The following is a 15,269-nucleotide window of genomic DNA, read 5'->3' as shown; positions in this document are numbered from 1 at the left end:
GTTTCTGTACTCCACATATCTGGTTGCAAGCTTTATTCGGAGAATTTCCTGTCTCAATGCTGTGTAAACTCTGCTCCCAATGGTTCCCCTGATACGTCAATAAAGCAGCTAACAGCCAATAGATGAGCAGGGGAGAGAAGAGGACTGGACTTCCTGCCAGCCATGGAAGGAGGAGTTAGAAGAGGAAGTTAAGGATTCAGCAGAGGATGCGGCATGGGAAGAGGTGCAGGAGAGATGAAAAAGATTCAGTTGGAACACTGAAAGAATTAAAAAGCAAGTAACTTGGGATTGTGGCAAAGATGGAGTCAGGGTAACACAGAGGGTTAAGAACAGACTTACACTGCTCAAGATTGTGTTGTGAAGCTCATTTTTCAACAAATATAAAGGAGTCTCAGTTATTTGTACAATATCCAGGTTAAGAGAGAAACTGAGAGGAACTAAGAGAAATAAACACAGTTATATAAACATAGCTTTAACAGTTTAGATTTTCATGTCCTCTCAGCAAATACCTATGGCCGCACCTGCTGGACTGACAGTAGTAGAGTTTGACTTTGGCAAAAACCTAACAAGCTGTCTTAGACAGTGGCTGTATTAATTTTCAACCACAAAGGAAGTGGATGAAAATTCCTTTCACTCCACTGCATCAACAGCCTTCTGTGGACAATGTTCTAGATTTTGCCATGCTAATAGATATTTAGTTCCAACTTGAATTTCCCTGGCAGAATACTCACAGTCATTTTAATATATTGTATGCATTAATTCTTTGAGAATTCAATACATTGTATTTTGAACATATTCATCCTCAATCTACCACTTCTCTGAAACCGAATCCCACCTCCTTCCTCTCTTGTTTTCTTTTCGATAACACATTGAATTCAATTTGTGCTGCCTATATACTTCTGAGTGTACAGCAGAGGCCATACTCTCAAGTAAAATGCACTCTTCCTCCCTGGGAACCTTTAACTGTCCAGAGCTCTCCAGATAGCATTGATTCATTGAGATGGCAGAGGTCCTGTACAGACAACCAGAGATGCTGTGAGCTCATGAGAGCAGGGGTTTGTCTGTCCAGGAGACACTGTTTGTCTCAGGGCCTCTGTGACCACTGATTGCACTGATTTCAGTTCTGCCCGTCTTTGATGAAATCCCTGTTGTAATCAGATTATTTTTTTACTGTTGAATTTTAACATTTATGTACATATTTGAATATAAGTATTTTACCAAATGTATCTTTTTTGAAATCTTTTCTTCTGTGTGTAACGTCTACTATTACCTTCACAGTGACTCTCCTTTCTTTCACTTAGCAGAAGTTTCTCTAAGCTTAGTGGAGTCAAGGTTTATCACTACCTATGGATAGTAACATAATGGCTATTTTCTGTTTTATAGCCCCTTCCCTCCTCTCCTCCCAATCCCACCCTCCCTCCCTCTCCCCCACACTCCCTCCACAATTCCCCCTCTTGTAGTGGATGTAAACATGTTTTTGTTTTGATCCCATGTGTGGGATGTGACACAGACTTGTGTGTGGGTGTGCAGTGTTTGACTGCTGGAAACAGACTAGTATGGACTCTGAGATGGTGGATAGATATATGCACACACACATATATACATATACGTATACACATACGTATATATACATATACATACATATATACATATGAAGGAGAGATAAACCTATTTTTGTTATGATCCCAAGTGTGGGATCAGAACGGTCTTGTGAGAACATGTGAGGTTAATCCACTAGAAGACAAGCCACCTCATGCGAGAGCTTGATTGTTGCCAGCTGAAAAGATCCCCTGAACAGACTCTTGGGGGAGATATATAAACGAGCCAAAAACTGGAGGCAGAGGCTTTGGAGACTTGGGTTAGTTTTGGCTGTTCATCGCTCCACTTCGAGACGCTCCTAGAGAAAACCGCTCGAGGGAAGGCTTGGGGCTCCGGGCTTCTGCTGAGGTTCTGGGTTCTGGTTACTCCAGGTTCCAGCAGAAGAAATCCTTCTGGCAATGCCAGGAGAATCATTCCTTGGAACTGATATCCTTATGGTTTTGTTATTGTATTCTTTAATCCTCTTTTCCAATCGTTTCGGTTAGTACGGTTATAAGGGACATATGCTCATTTAATAAGGTCATAATAAAATATATTGGTTAAGAAAACTGAACCAACACACATATGGCCCGAATGAGAAGCTTGGACTTTTGGGGTTTGCATAGTTTGGGTGTTTGTTGCTCTGCTTCAAGGTGCTCACAGAGAGGAATGCTCCAGAGAATGCATCGAGGTCTGGGTTCCAGTTGCTGCAGGCACAGTCTCTTTTTGCTGAATTGCTGGCTTTGCTGTTTAGAGGGTCTACTGGAATCCTGCTTATGAAGAATGGAATCGCTCCAAGGAACTGAGTCTAAAAAGGTCTACTTTTCCTGTCTCCATTAACTTTTTTTCTCTCCTATATAAGATACGTGGGTTAGAAGGGTGGTATAGGTATTGAAGAACTCCAAATAAAGTGGGACCCCTTCTTCCCATCCACGCTGGCTCATCAATTCGCATGAAGACTGAGCATGTGGCCAGGCAAGGGAGTCCTGCCAGGGAGCAGTGATCAAAAAGCTGGCAACAGAGTCCATGTCAGAGACAGCTCCTGATCTGTAGGTTACTAGGGGACCCACATGAAGCCTGAGCTGCCCATCAGCTATATCTGTGTTGGTGGCCTAAGTCTAGTCCATGCATGGCCCTTGGTTGGTGCTTCAGTCTCAGCAAGCCCCTCTGTGCCCTGGTTAGTTGGCTCTGTTGGTCTTCTTGTAAAGCTCTGTCACCTCCATGTCCTTCTGTCCTCCCTCCCCACTTTTCCACAGGATGCCCTACTCATCGCCCAATGATTGACACTGAGTCTCAGCCTCTGCTGGGTGGAGGCTCTCAGGAGACAACTTTTCTAGGCTCCTGTCTGCAAGCTGAGCAGAACATTGTTAATAGTATCAAGGCTTAGCTCCCAACCATGGTTTGAGTCTTAGGTTGGGCCAGGCATTGGTTGGACCTTCTCTCAATCTCTGCTCTGTTCTCTTTGTCCCTTCACATTTCATAGGCAGGGTAAACTTTGACTCAAAGTTTTTATGGGTGGGTTGCTGTTCTCCTCCCCCTACTAGAAGCCTTGTCTACTTAAGAAGGGTCCTCTTCAGTCTCTATGGTCCTTCGTAGTAGGAGTCTCTGACTTAGTCTCCAGCTTGTCACAGAGATGCCCCACCCATGGTTTCTCTTTCTCTACGGGCCTTCTGTCCTCCCACCCCAGCTCTCCCAAGATCTGTCTCTACCTCATATCTTTCCAAGCTCTTTCTTTTGTCTTTTTCCCTCTCTTCAACCACTACCTCTGTCTTCTCCATTTCCTATTCTGAGCGAGCTTTAGGCATCCTCCCTTGAACCCTACTTGTTACTTATCCTCTTTAGGTCTGTGCAATGTCGTGCCTCGCGCCAGTAGGCTTTGCTCAAGGAAGTGGAGGCAAGAGGTTCATGAGTAAACTCGACTTTTAAAAAATCTTTACATTTGTGTTCAGCTTTGAACTCTTGAGAATGATTTATTTATTTTTATTTCATATGCATTGGTGTTTTGCCTGCATGTATGTCTGTGGGAGGGTGCCAGATCCCCTGGAACTGGAGTTACAGACAGTTGTGAGCTGCCATGCTGTAGGTGCTGGGAATTGAACCCAGACCCTCTGTAGGAACAGCCAGTTCTCTTAACCACTGAACCATCTCTCCAGCCTACAGCTTTGAACTTATAAAAACATTTTATGATGTATATCTAGATCAATTTGTATTGTCTAAATAAAATACACCTGCATTTGCTCTATTGCATCTGTAGCATTCATTTACATAGATCTGCTGTCTCTACTTATGTGGGTGCATTTCTGGACTCTGTTTGTTAACACATCTATACCACACTGCCTGGATTACTGTACATTTTGAGGTAGAATCCAGTGGTATGCTGACTTTTTTTTTGTTTATTGATTTGCTATTTTTATCTTTTGTTCTTCCACCTCAACTTTAGAATCTGTTTGTTATGTTCTCAAGATAACTTGAGAGGATTTGGGTCAGGAACAAATTGAAGTTATTGATGATAATGAAAAGTACTATTTAATATTGAGTTTCCTATCCACAAGCATATTGCATCTTTCCACTGATATCCACTATCTTTGAATAGTATATTTTCTTCATGTCTATGTATATACATATGTATATAAATACATATATGTAGTTAGATTTATACTCAAATATTTCATTTTAGTGGTTGCTAATATTAATAGCAATATACATTTTAAATTTTAATTTCTACTTGTTAACTTCTGATATTCTGTGGCTGTCCTGGACTCACTTTGTAGACCAGGCTGGCCTTGAATGCACAGATATCTGCCTGCCTCTGCCTCACTGAGTGCTGCTGGGATTAAAGGCATGTGCCACCACTCCAAGCCAAAAGACTTATTCTTAATAACTACTCATTCTTCAGCTTTGCTTGTAATCATTTATTAGTTTTAGAATTGCTTTTTCTCCTTTAATTCCAGCACTCAGGAGGCAGAGGCAGGCAGATTTCTGTGAGTTTGAGACCAGCCTAGTCTACAAAGTGAGTCCAGGACAGCCAGGGTTATTACACAGAGAAACCCTTTCTCAAAACAAAACCAAAACAAACAAACAAAGAAAAAGAAAAAGAAAAACAAACAAACAACAACAACAACAAAACCCAAAAAACAAAAATGACTTGTTTTTGCTGATGGTTTCATTTTCTACATATTATCTCTTTCAAGATGACAATTTTATTCCTTTTCCCCCCAGATAACTACATTTTCTTTTTTCTTGTCTTATCACATTAGTCAGTACAATATAAAAAAAAGTTGATAGGAGACACCTCTGTTTTGTCTGAGATCTTACCAGAAAAGTTTTAAGTTTCTTACTCCCCCCCCACCCACTTTTCAGTAAAATACCCTTGGAAATAAAGCATCATAGCATATTATTAAATATGAGAATAACTATATACATTTTTGTCAGTTTCTTTTAGTTCCGAGTTTGCATTTGCACTGCTTTTTCTTTAAAGTCATGAGTGGGTTCTGGATTTTGTCACACACTTTAAATATCATTGGAAAATGTGATTTCTCTTTTTTATTGATAATATGGATATACTAGTTTTTGAGCAATGAGCTAAGTGGATATGAATACTTGGGATAAATATCATGTAATTGAACTTTTTAATTTACTGGTTACTTTTATACACGATTAAACTTAATCTGCTGATATTTTGCCAGGGCTTTTTGTCTAGATATCAATTATTCTTCTATTATCACTGTATATGCATGGGTCATGTAGTTAAATCCCCTCGACATTTCTGTTATTAGTAATTCTTGCCCTTTCATAATTTTTCTTAGCTTTGTAAGGATCTTATTGACCTTAAGAGAGCTTTTAAAAGATCTGTGTGTGTGTGTGTGATTTTTTTTTAATTGCTTGATTTTCTCCACAATTTCCTGTTTGCAAACCATTGGTCTCTGTTGTAAGTTACATTTTTTCTGCTTACTTATAATTTAATTTCTTCTTGCCCCTCTTGTTTTCAAAGATGAAAAACTTGATAGGTTATATATTTCCCTCTTCCCTGTGTATTTATGCTATGAATTTCTATCAAATGATGCATTTGTTACATCCCACATTCTTGCAAGTTATGTTTCCATGTCCATTTATTTCAACATATTTTTAAAATATCCAGATGTACATCTTATACTCATGTCTCACTTAGAATCACTTTGTTTAATCCACAGGTATTTGCAATAATTACTGCCATATTTCTCTTACTCATCTTTAATCCCTTTATGATCAATGAGCAAACAGTGCAGGATGTCTATGCTTTCAATCTGATCACAATAGACAGTTGACAGCAACCCATCCATCAGACCTTTGACCCAAAATTTGTCCTGCCTACAAGAAGTACAGGGATAAGGATGGAGCAGAGACTGAAGGAATGGCAAACCAAGCACTGGCCCAACTTGAGAACCATCCGATGGATAACAGCCTACCCCTGACATGATTAATGATACTCTGCTATGCTTGCAGACAGGAGCCTAGCATAACTATCTTCTGAGAGGCTTCATCCAGTTTCTGGATGGAAACAGATGCAGAGACCCACAGCCAAACAATAGAAGGAGTACCAGTAGTCTTGTGGAAGAGTGGGAAGAAGGCTAGAGGTAGCTGGAGGGGTCAAGGACTCCACAAGAAGACCTACAGAATAAACTAACCTGGGCCATTGGAGCTCACCATGGGAGACTGAACCACCAACCAAAAAGCAGGCATGGACTGGACCTAGGCCCCATAAACATAGGTAGCAGATGCACAGCTTGATCATCCTATGGGTCCCCCAACAACTGGATCAGGGGATGTCTCTGACTCTATTGCGCATCCTCGGATCCCTTCCTTGGCTGGGCTGCCTTGTCTGGCCTCATTGAGAAAGGATGTGCTTAGTACTCCTGTGACTTGATGTGCCAGGGTGGGTTGCAACCTGTAGTGGGGATGCTCCTTTCTTTGACAAAGGAAAGGGAAGTGTGGGGAGGGGTGTGTGAGGAGGTTGGGAGGACAGGAAGGAGGGGCCTTCAATCAGGCTGTAAGTGATTAAATACCTAAATTAATGAAGAGAAATATGAAAGAGAAGTATTTTCACTTTACTCTCACTTACTCATTCTCTGATTTTTTTCTTTCTATGGGTAGATCTGAATTTGCTTTGTTTGTAATTTTTGCTTATTTTGAACAATTTCTAACATCTCTTTCAAGGCATATCCACTAGTAACAAATTTCTACAATTTTTGCTTGTCTGGTGAAACCTTTATTTTTCTTTCAGCTTTGAAATACAATTTCATGCGTACAAAATACTATGTTGGTACATATTTTTGTCTTTTCACATTATAAATATTTCACTCACTTCATGTTGTCTTACTTGCATGGTTTCTGAGAAGCTATATGCAATTCTTATTTATTTTCTTCTTTATTTATAAGATATTTTATTTTCTGTTGAATTCTTTCAAGTTTCTTTATTTCCACTTTTTTGAAGTTTTAACATGCTTATGTGTATTTTTATAGTAGGAGTGTTTGTTTATTCATCATATTACCCCTTGTGTTCTGGGATCTATCAATACGTCTTTGTGTGTATGTATGTATGTGTGTGTGTGTATGTATGTATGTATGTATGTATGTATGTGTGTGTGTGTGTATGTATGTATGTGTGTGTATGTATGTATGTATGTGTATGTATGTATGTATGTATGTACGTGTATGTATGTATCTATCAATCTATCAATCTATCTATCTATCTATCTATCTATCTATCATCTATCTACCTACCTCTGCCCCCTCTGTGTATGTGCTGTGGTATTTACGTGTACATGCTATGCTCCTTGCAGTTTTCACAATGTTCTAGACTATGTTTTCCCTCGATTTTTTCTCTTTCTTTCTTTTTTCTTTCTTTTTTTCAAGACAGGGTTTCTCTGTGTAGCCTTGGCTGTCCTAGACTCACTTTGTAGATCAGGCTGGCCTCGAACTCACAGCGATCTGCCTGCTTCTGCCATATTCTGTCTTGGAACCTTCTTTATGAGATCTTCAAACTCTTGGCTTCTTTCTGTGGTTATTTTTGTGTAGTTCATTTATGATGTTTTTGGAACTAACATTTCTCTTTCAATTTTTTTTTTGGAATTTTCCATTTTTGTTTATGATGCTAGTTTATTCTTTTAAACTGTCCACATTTCTCATTAACTTCTTCAACACCTTCTTCATAATGATTTCAAATTTAATATCCAACATTCTTGTCTTATCAAATTAGTTTTGATATCCCTTTCATCTCTTTGATGGAACTCTTCACTTGTTGTTATTCCTTGTGGCTTTCTTGTCAATAGGTATGAAGAATGCAGGTGTTCTCGTAGTGAGGAATTCACTGATATGTTTGGTTCTGGTTCAATAGTCTTCCTAATTCTTCACTTTCCTTTCTCTTTTGGGGAGATAAGAAGTTCATGGAAGAAACAACACAAGAGTTCCTTAGAATTTAAACTCTCAGGCTTGGGTAGCATTACAGCTGCTAGTTCCCTTCCCCTCTCACTGCCCCAGTCTGTGCTTCCTGCCCTGCTAGGCGTGATTCATGCAGCCCATCTGTCTATTTCTCTAATTTGGGGAAAATGGCTTATCCCAGCATCTCATTTTTCTTACTGACCTAAAGAAAGTTTCTGGAAAAAAAAAACCCAACTTGTTCTGCTTCTCACGTTTTAGGATAAGGTAGCTTCACCATGAGCCAGGAGAACTGTTTTTAGTATCTAATGTGTGTGCCCCCAAATCCCACAGTCCTGGACAAACTGGGTAATTGGTCATTGCATAAATGTTCCCTAATTTACTCAATCATTTTGATGATCATGGAAATTGAGTTGCTGGTTTCCCATAATTTCTGCTGTTGGCAATAGAGCTGGTGTATTTGTGTATTTGTTTCAGGCGTATGCTGAAACATTTCTATATTTCAACACACATGAGTGAAACCCCTAGGTCCAAGTTATGGGTGTTTTCAATTCTATACATAGTCTTAATTGAGTTGCAAATGTTATAGTGCCAATTACATTTCCTTTGTTAACATTTGAGAATCAATTACCTCTTATCTTCATCATCACTTGGCATCACATATCTCTCAATGGCTTCCGCGCTACTGCTGCATGTACAGTGGTCATGCAGTGTAATTTTAATTTTTCACAATGTACCAGGATACTGCAAATCCAGGAAGTTAGGTGGTGTGGTTAACTTGCAGACAGTGCTAAGCAGCCTGTACTCTGGCATATGCTGTTTGGAGATGTCAGAGCTGACCTGTGCTAAAGAAATCACATCTCTTAAGAGACGAATGTTCTAGACTGTGAGTGAATGAGCAGTGTTGACTGTTATTGCTAAGTAGGGGTGCCATGGTTCAGAGACATTGGCATCACCAGGTTGAACGAACCAATCCCAATCCTCTCTCCTGGATCTCATTGCTAAAGTCAGAAGGGATTTGGGATGATCCATGGACACTGTCAACCTCTACTGCATTCTGCTAGGCTAGAAACACAGCCAGAGTGCAGAGACCAACCCAACTGCTGAACCTGTTCTAGTCGCCAGTGGTGGTAGATAGATCTTAGCTGTTTGTTGGCTCTGTTTCTTAACAATTAAACTTTATTATACAACCCAACTAGCTTACACAAGAAGGAAAAAAGGTTAAAGGGACAAAATAGTGAACCTTCCGGTATCCATTCCACAGAACGGGTCCTTAGGTGTCTCTCCGGCCCGCATGCTAGTCCAGCCTGTTCGCTGCTCCATATGAGCTCAAGCCCAGACTGAATTTGTTTTCTGTCCTCCCCACCTGCCTGAGTCACATGGGAAGGCCGGTCTCCTTCTCCTGGTGAGGGTCAATTAGAAAAACAATAGCCCAGGTGGGGTTCCCAGGTCTGCTTCCTGAATTCCAGGCCCAGGATGGCTCCACTCAGTTTGTCACAAGGTATTCATGGGGTGCCCCAAGGGTAAAGCCCGCCAAGATTGCTTCCACCTGTGACAAAGCTTAATCTTTCCCACAGCAGTCCTAGAAAGTTCTATCCAATTTTGCCAAGCTTATGATGAAACTAGTGAATATTGTTTGCCATTTTTTTCTCCTAACCCTAGAAAGACTACCAGCAGGTTGCCAAGCCAGATGCTATTGAGACAGAGATCTATCTAGCTTAGGCACCTGCTCCTGGAACATCAGCCAGAGGCTTCCTGGCCTCTGAGAACAACTTGTTATGATAGGCCACTTCTGCACGGCCATGATAAAAAAAAGAGAGGTTGAAAGGTTGAGAGAGAGAGAGAGAGAGAGAGAGAGAGAGAGAGAGAGAGAGAGAGAGAGAGAGAGAGAGAGAGAGAGAGAGAGAGAGAGAGAGAAAGAGAGAGAGAGAGAGAGAGAGAGAGAGAGAGAGGGAGGGAGGGAGGGAGGGAGGGAGGGAGGGAGGGAGAGAACACCTCTGTTCGTGTTGGTTATTGAAGGCACATGTTTATACCTGTCATTTAAGGTCCTCAGGAATTCTTTTTCTTCTTGAGGATTATAATACTTTCCTTGGACCATATATGGAACTTGTCTCAGCCTTGAACTCTCACCTGAACAGACTTATTTGTTGCTCCTTCTTTTGCTTCTGTTCCCCCTGACTAGTTTGATCGACAAATGATGTTATGTTCAGCTCTGTTGGTTTCCAGGCTTCTGCTTAGCCCTATCTGTTTTCCCAGCACATAACCTCAGATTCAAGGATGGCAACAAAGTCTGGCACCTACGGTTTCCACTGTGAGGTGAGTGTGACCCTTTGCTAAGTATGGAGCCTAAATCAGCATCAGCATGTCAGCAAGGTTTGGAGAAGGACATCACTCCTCATTTTCCCCAGAAGACACAATGGGTGATGATTTCTCCTGAAGACCTTTACTGAAGGAGTGAGTCATTTCGCATCCTCCTTGCTTATACAGTCAGGGGCCACTTAGCAATGGGAACGTGTTCTGAGAAACGCACCAGCGTGTGGCTTTGTTATTGTGCTAACGTCAGTGAGTGTACAAACTAAATGCCTTCGGTAGTAGTAGATGACGTAAGCTTCTAGACGCACAATAGGACAGGTAGCCCTGTCAGCCACCGAAGCATAAGCATGTGGCGCATGGCTGCTCTGCACAGCCTGGCACCGAAGCAGTTACAGACTGTTTTTAGAAGGAATGGGTGAGCAGAATCCCAGGACTCCCCCAGGCAACAAACAACTTCCTCCACTCTGCCCACATAATCACATTCAAATGCTGTTTGGATTTTATAATGGTCTACAGAGTCACACAGCACATAAGTGCCAGATATGGCTTCTGGTTAAGATAGACATTTGAAAAGTGAGGCATTTGGTTGGGGGGAAAAAAAACTCAGGCTCCTTTTTCCCTCAAAATTCTTTCCAGGGCTTAATAGCCAGAAAGTTGAAGGAAGGAAAAAAAAAGAGAGAGAGAGGGAGAGAGACTTTTTAAAAGCAGTTTTTAAATTGCTTTGAATATCCTGCAACAAGTCACCCCTTCCAGCCTGGAAGACTGTAAGAGCACCACACCCGCTGCCCTTGCCTCATGGACACTCACTGTTCAGGGACAGAGCTCAGGGTCATCCCAGGCCACTGGGAAGCTTTCCGGGGAGGTCTAGGCACAGCGGATTTGGCTGTCTCGCTGTAGTACCAGCTGGTTGTCTATGGTAGGAAAGAATTGAAAGAGTGTTTTACACCATGGAAACTGTCTTCCAGGCCCAGATGGACCGTTGCTGTTCTAGCTGTGACAGGCCAGGGTGGAGAGATTCAGAAAGCCTTCCAGCTATTTAGCGGCTCTTCCAAAACACTGTCAGCACCCATGCTAGCGTGCAGGGGTGGGAAGGAAGTCTAAGGAGGGAACTAAGCCTAGTTAGCATATATTTGCATAATTAGCTCCAGTGAATGGCTGTGGGTTTGGGGGCAGGGAGCAGGTCTCCAGGGACACTAAAAGTCAGAGAGTGCTTGACTCTTCCTGGGTCAGCTAGTTTTGACCTCATCACACAAACTCGTGTGTATTTTAAGTATCCAGTTAAAAAGTGCAACGTTCCCTGAAATAAGCTCACCTTTGGGCTAAAAAACTTAAGTGTGGGACTCAGGCTTAAAGATATCTTCTCAGTTTTTCTCAAGGGCAAGGACTGGGACTATCCCACAGGTAGTTGAGGGAGGGGAGGCGTGGCAGAGGTGTGGGGGCGTGGTGGCACCCTCTGTCTGGGCCTGATCCCCATATCTAGGAGTAAAGATGCTGCACAAGTGCAAGCTTTTAAACCCAGGATTATAAAGATACTGTAGAACTCGTGGTAGCAGTGCCCTGCATTTAAATATAGCTGTGTGACTGTTAGAAAAATGATGTGGTTATGAGCTGACTATTAATATATCTGTTTGCCTGAGACAGACAGAGGGAGCTGGAAGGAGGAGAGAGACAGCAAGGAAGAGGAGAGGGAGAAAAAGAAGAGGAGGAAGGAGGGGCAGAGAAAGGGAGAGGGAATGGAGAGACGCTGGAGAGCAAGAGGGACCAGGAAAGAGCACTTAACCTGAGTTTTGAAAGCTCATTTTATTTGGGGGTGAATATGCCCCTTTTAGGGCTAGACTTCATGCTTTTGGTTCAAAACTTCTTCATTTAAACCTTCCAAGAACGATAAAAATTGATTAGGCAGTAGAGGTGGAGGAAGCTCGTGGATGAATGCCCCACCGGGCCACCTCTTCTGGCAGTCTGTGACACTCACCAAACAGGTGGCAGGATTTACTACTGTGCCAAGTGCCTCCCTTATTTAATGCATCACATTAAACACACACACACACACACACACACACACACACACACGTGTAATGTATATATACATATATACGTATATATATATGTAATGTCTTCAAGCTTCTTAGACATGAGGGGGGAGAGAAAGAGAGAGAAATTGTTTCTTAGTATGAAAGTATGACGTTCCGTCTCTGTGCCCAGCTAGTGGACACTGTAGGGTTTCTGTTTGTGTGCTCTAATGTCAGGGTAAGATATTCCTAAAATCAACCAGAAAGTCACTTTGCTACCTAAAAAAAAGCACATTGAGCAAGGCACACTGTAGGAGTGGAATTATTGGGTTCTACAGACCAGTAATCAATGGTTGGGTTGCTCTATGCCTCAGACAGCCCTGTCAGTGTACCTGTGGTGACTGATTACAGAGATGTGAGGGCAGACTTCCTAAAGCAGGGCATCTCTGGAGGGAATGGCTCTCTCAGCTGAGGCAGCTGACTGACGCTCTGTGCTGTAAGCAACTACATGTTGCATGTGAAACACCAGACTGGCTATTAGCCAGTTTTACGTAAAGAAAACAGAAATATGTTCCCCTTTCCATCTTTATTTTTTTTTAAACATTTTCTTTACTTAACAGGCCAGCATGCTTAGAATTTAACCAAAATATTCATTTGGAAAAAGAAAAATATCAAAATCATATTTTTGTTAGAATACAAATTAGGCAGATTACTGGGGTCCTTTGAAGACTGCGCACACACGAAGATGATCTTGTGTTTTAAGTCAACACCACTGGAGCAGCAATGGAGCCTGAGGAGTCACCAAGAACAATGCGTGCTTCTCCTAAGTCATCCAAAATGACTTTCCTTTGTCCCTACAACAATGAATCACTGTCCTAAGTTTTCAACTTGCTGGTTGAGTCCACTCATGTCCCTTCTTTTGGTGCTAGCTAGTGAGCATGTGCTGAGTGTGCTGTAGGGAAGACAGTGGGCAACACAGACACCAGCCGAGGACACTGTGTCCAAAGGGTTTGATCCCTCACTTACTGATTGTGCCGTAGCAGGAAGCCAGTCACTGGAGGATTTATATTTCATAAGATGTTTCCATGGTTAAAATTCTTCTCCCCTCAGAGGGTTCCCCTAAAATTGGAGGGATGACCTCAGTTGAAATTCCTAAATGTAGCAATTTTTTTAAGGTGTACCTTTTCTGAAATCCCCAAATGTATAGAATTTCTAATTGACAGTTTCTGTTTCATCTGCACCAGATTTCATCTCTTTAGCTAAATGTCTCATTGTGTGGTAGCACAGTTCCTGTGAAATTTCATTTGAGGTACATACTATGCTATACAGAGAAAGGTCTCAAAAGTCTAATCTATCTTAATTGGTTCATAAAGAACACATGTGCAAAATGTATATGTATGTGTGTAGAGTACATAGGGTTCCTGTACCCAAAATACCAAAATTTACACTTTTTTTTTTAAAGGAAAGAAAAACAGTTGAACACTTGAAGATGCATCTCTCTTCTCTAACCTAAGAGGGCATGGAGTTTTGTTGTTTCATTTCCTGCCCCATTTTCTTCTTTCAGGTGTTCTGGTTATTTTGACTTCAAGTTCATCAAATGATAGGATGTGTTCTTCACAAAGCCATGTTTTCTACGGAGTATTTTTCAGATAAAAAATGTTTTTTTTTAATCTATGGCAGAGCAAACCCATCCCGTACTTGGTTTTGGATTACTCTCCGCCTGTCCTTATCATCAGAGTAGAGCTGGGGTTTCCTTTCTTCCTTACAGAAGCCTAAAGCTCTAATCATGTGACCTGTTACAGAGACACCGATCCTTGAAATTCTGAACCCTTGGTTAGAGCTTACAAAATTTCCATGAACAGTCTCCGTTGATGAGCACTCAGAAGGAGAGGTTGTGGCCATGCTTGTCAAAGGCTCCCCCTCACCTTCCGAGGGCTGCATGGCACTCAGGAGACCGCCCCTCCTGTCTGGTGTACAGTCTTGTGTATCCCCACGAAGTGCTTTATTTCAGGTTTGTTTTTGGTTTTGAGACAGGGTCTTACACTGTAGCTTATAATTCATGGTGTGGCCATGTCTGGCCTTACACTTTGCAGTCATTCTGCCTCAGACTCCACTTACTAGGGGAGGTTATAAATAGGAGCCACCCTGTGCCTGGCCCCAAGTGCTGTGCTTAGAGGTCCATGCCTTAAACCTTTGGATCTGAAAGAGCGACTGTGGACTTCGGATCTACCAGAAAGGAGCAATTGGATGAAGTCATTCAAATTGTTAAAAGAGAGAGAGAGAGAGAGAGAGAGAGAGAGAGAGAGAGAGAGAGAGAGAGAGAGAATCACATTGTTTTCATGGTGTTCCCAAACCTCAGTTTCATAATGAATAATGAAGGTTTGTTTTTTCTTCATTATGCATTTAAATTTTTAACTGAAAAATTCTTTGTGCTTTTTCACTCCACGTTTAAGTTGTAAGTTCCATGGGTATCTACTGAATAGGCAATATGTTCTGTATTTCCCTTTCACTATAATGTGGAAATTCATTTATAAAGAAAAAAGGTTCATATTGGCTCATGGTTTTAGAGGCTGGAGTCTACGGTTGATGGCTTCTTCGCTTTAGGTCTGTGGTGAAGCAACACAACACAGCAAGAATGTAGCATAAGGAAAAAAAACTGCTTCGTTTATGTCTAAAAGGCAAAGGACAAAGCCAGAGGGCTGGACAGATGGCTCAGTGGTTAAAAACACTTGCTATTCTTCCAGAGGACCCAGGTTCAATTCCCAATGCCCGCTTGACATGGTGGCTCACAACTGTTTGCCACTCCGGTTCCAGGGGATTTGATGCCTTCGTCTTGCCTCTGGGGGTTCCATAGCAGCATGTGATGCACAGGCATATATGTAGAAAACACCTATACACCTAAAATAAATAATAATGCACTTAGAAAAAAAAGAACAAGGTGAGAGACTAGTACAC

The sequence above is a fragment of the Acomys minous genome, assembly GCF_964271855.1.
Source record: "Acomys minous genome assembly, chromosome: 13".
Lineage (NCBI taxonomy): Eukaryota > Metazoa > Chordata > Mammalia > Rodentia > Muridae > Acomys > Acomys minous.
The sequence above is the reverse complement of the archived record's forward strand: the minus strand, read 5'-3'. Positions refer to the sequence as shown.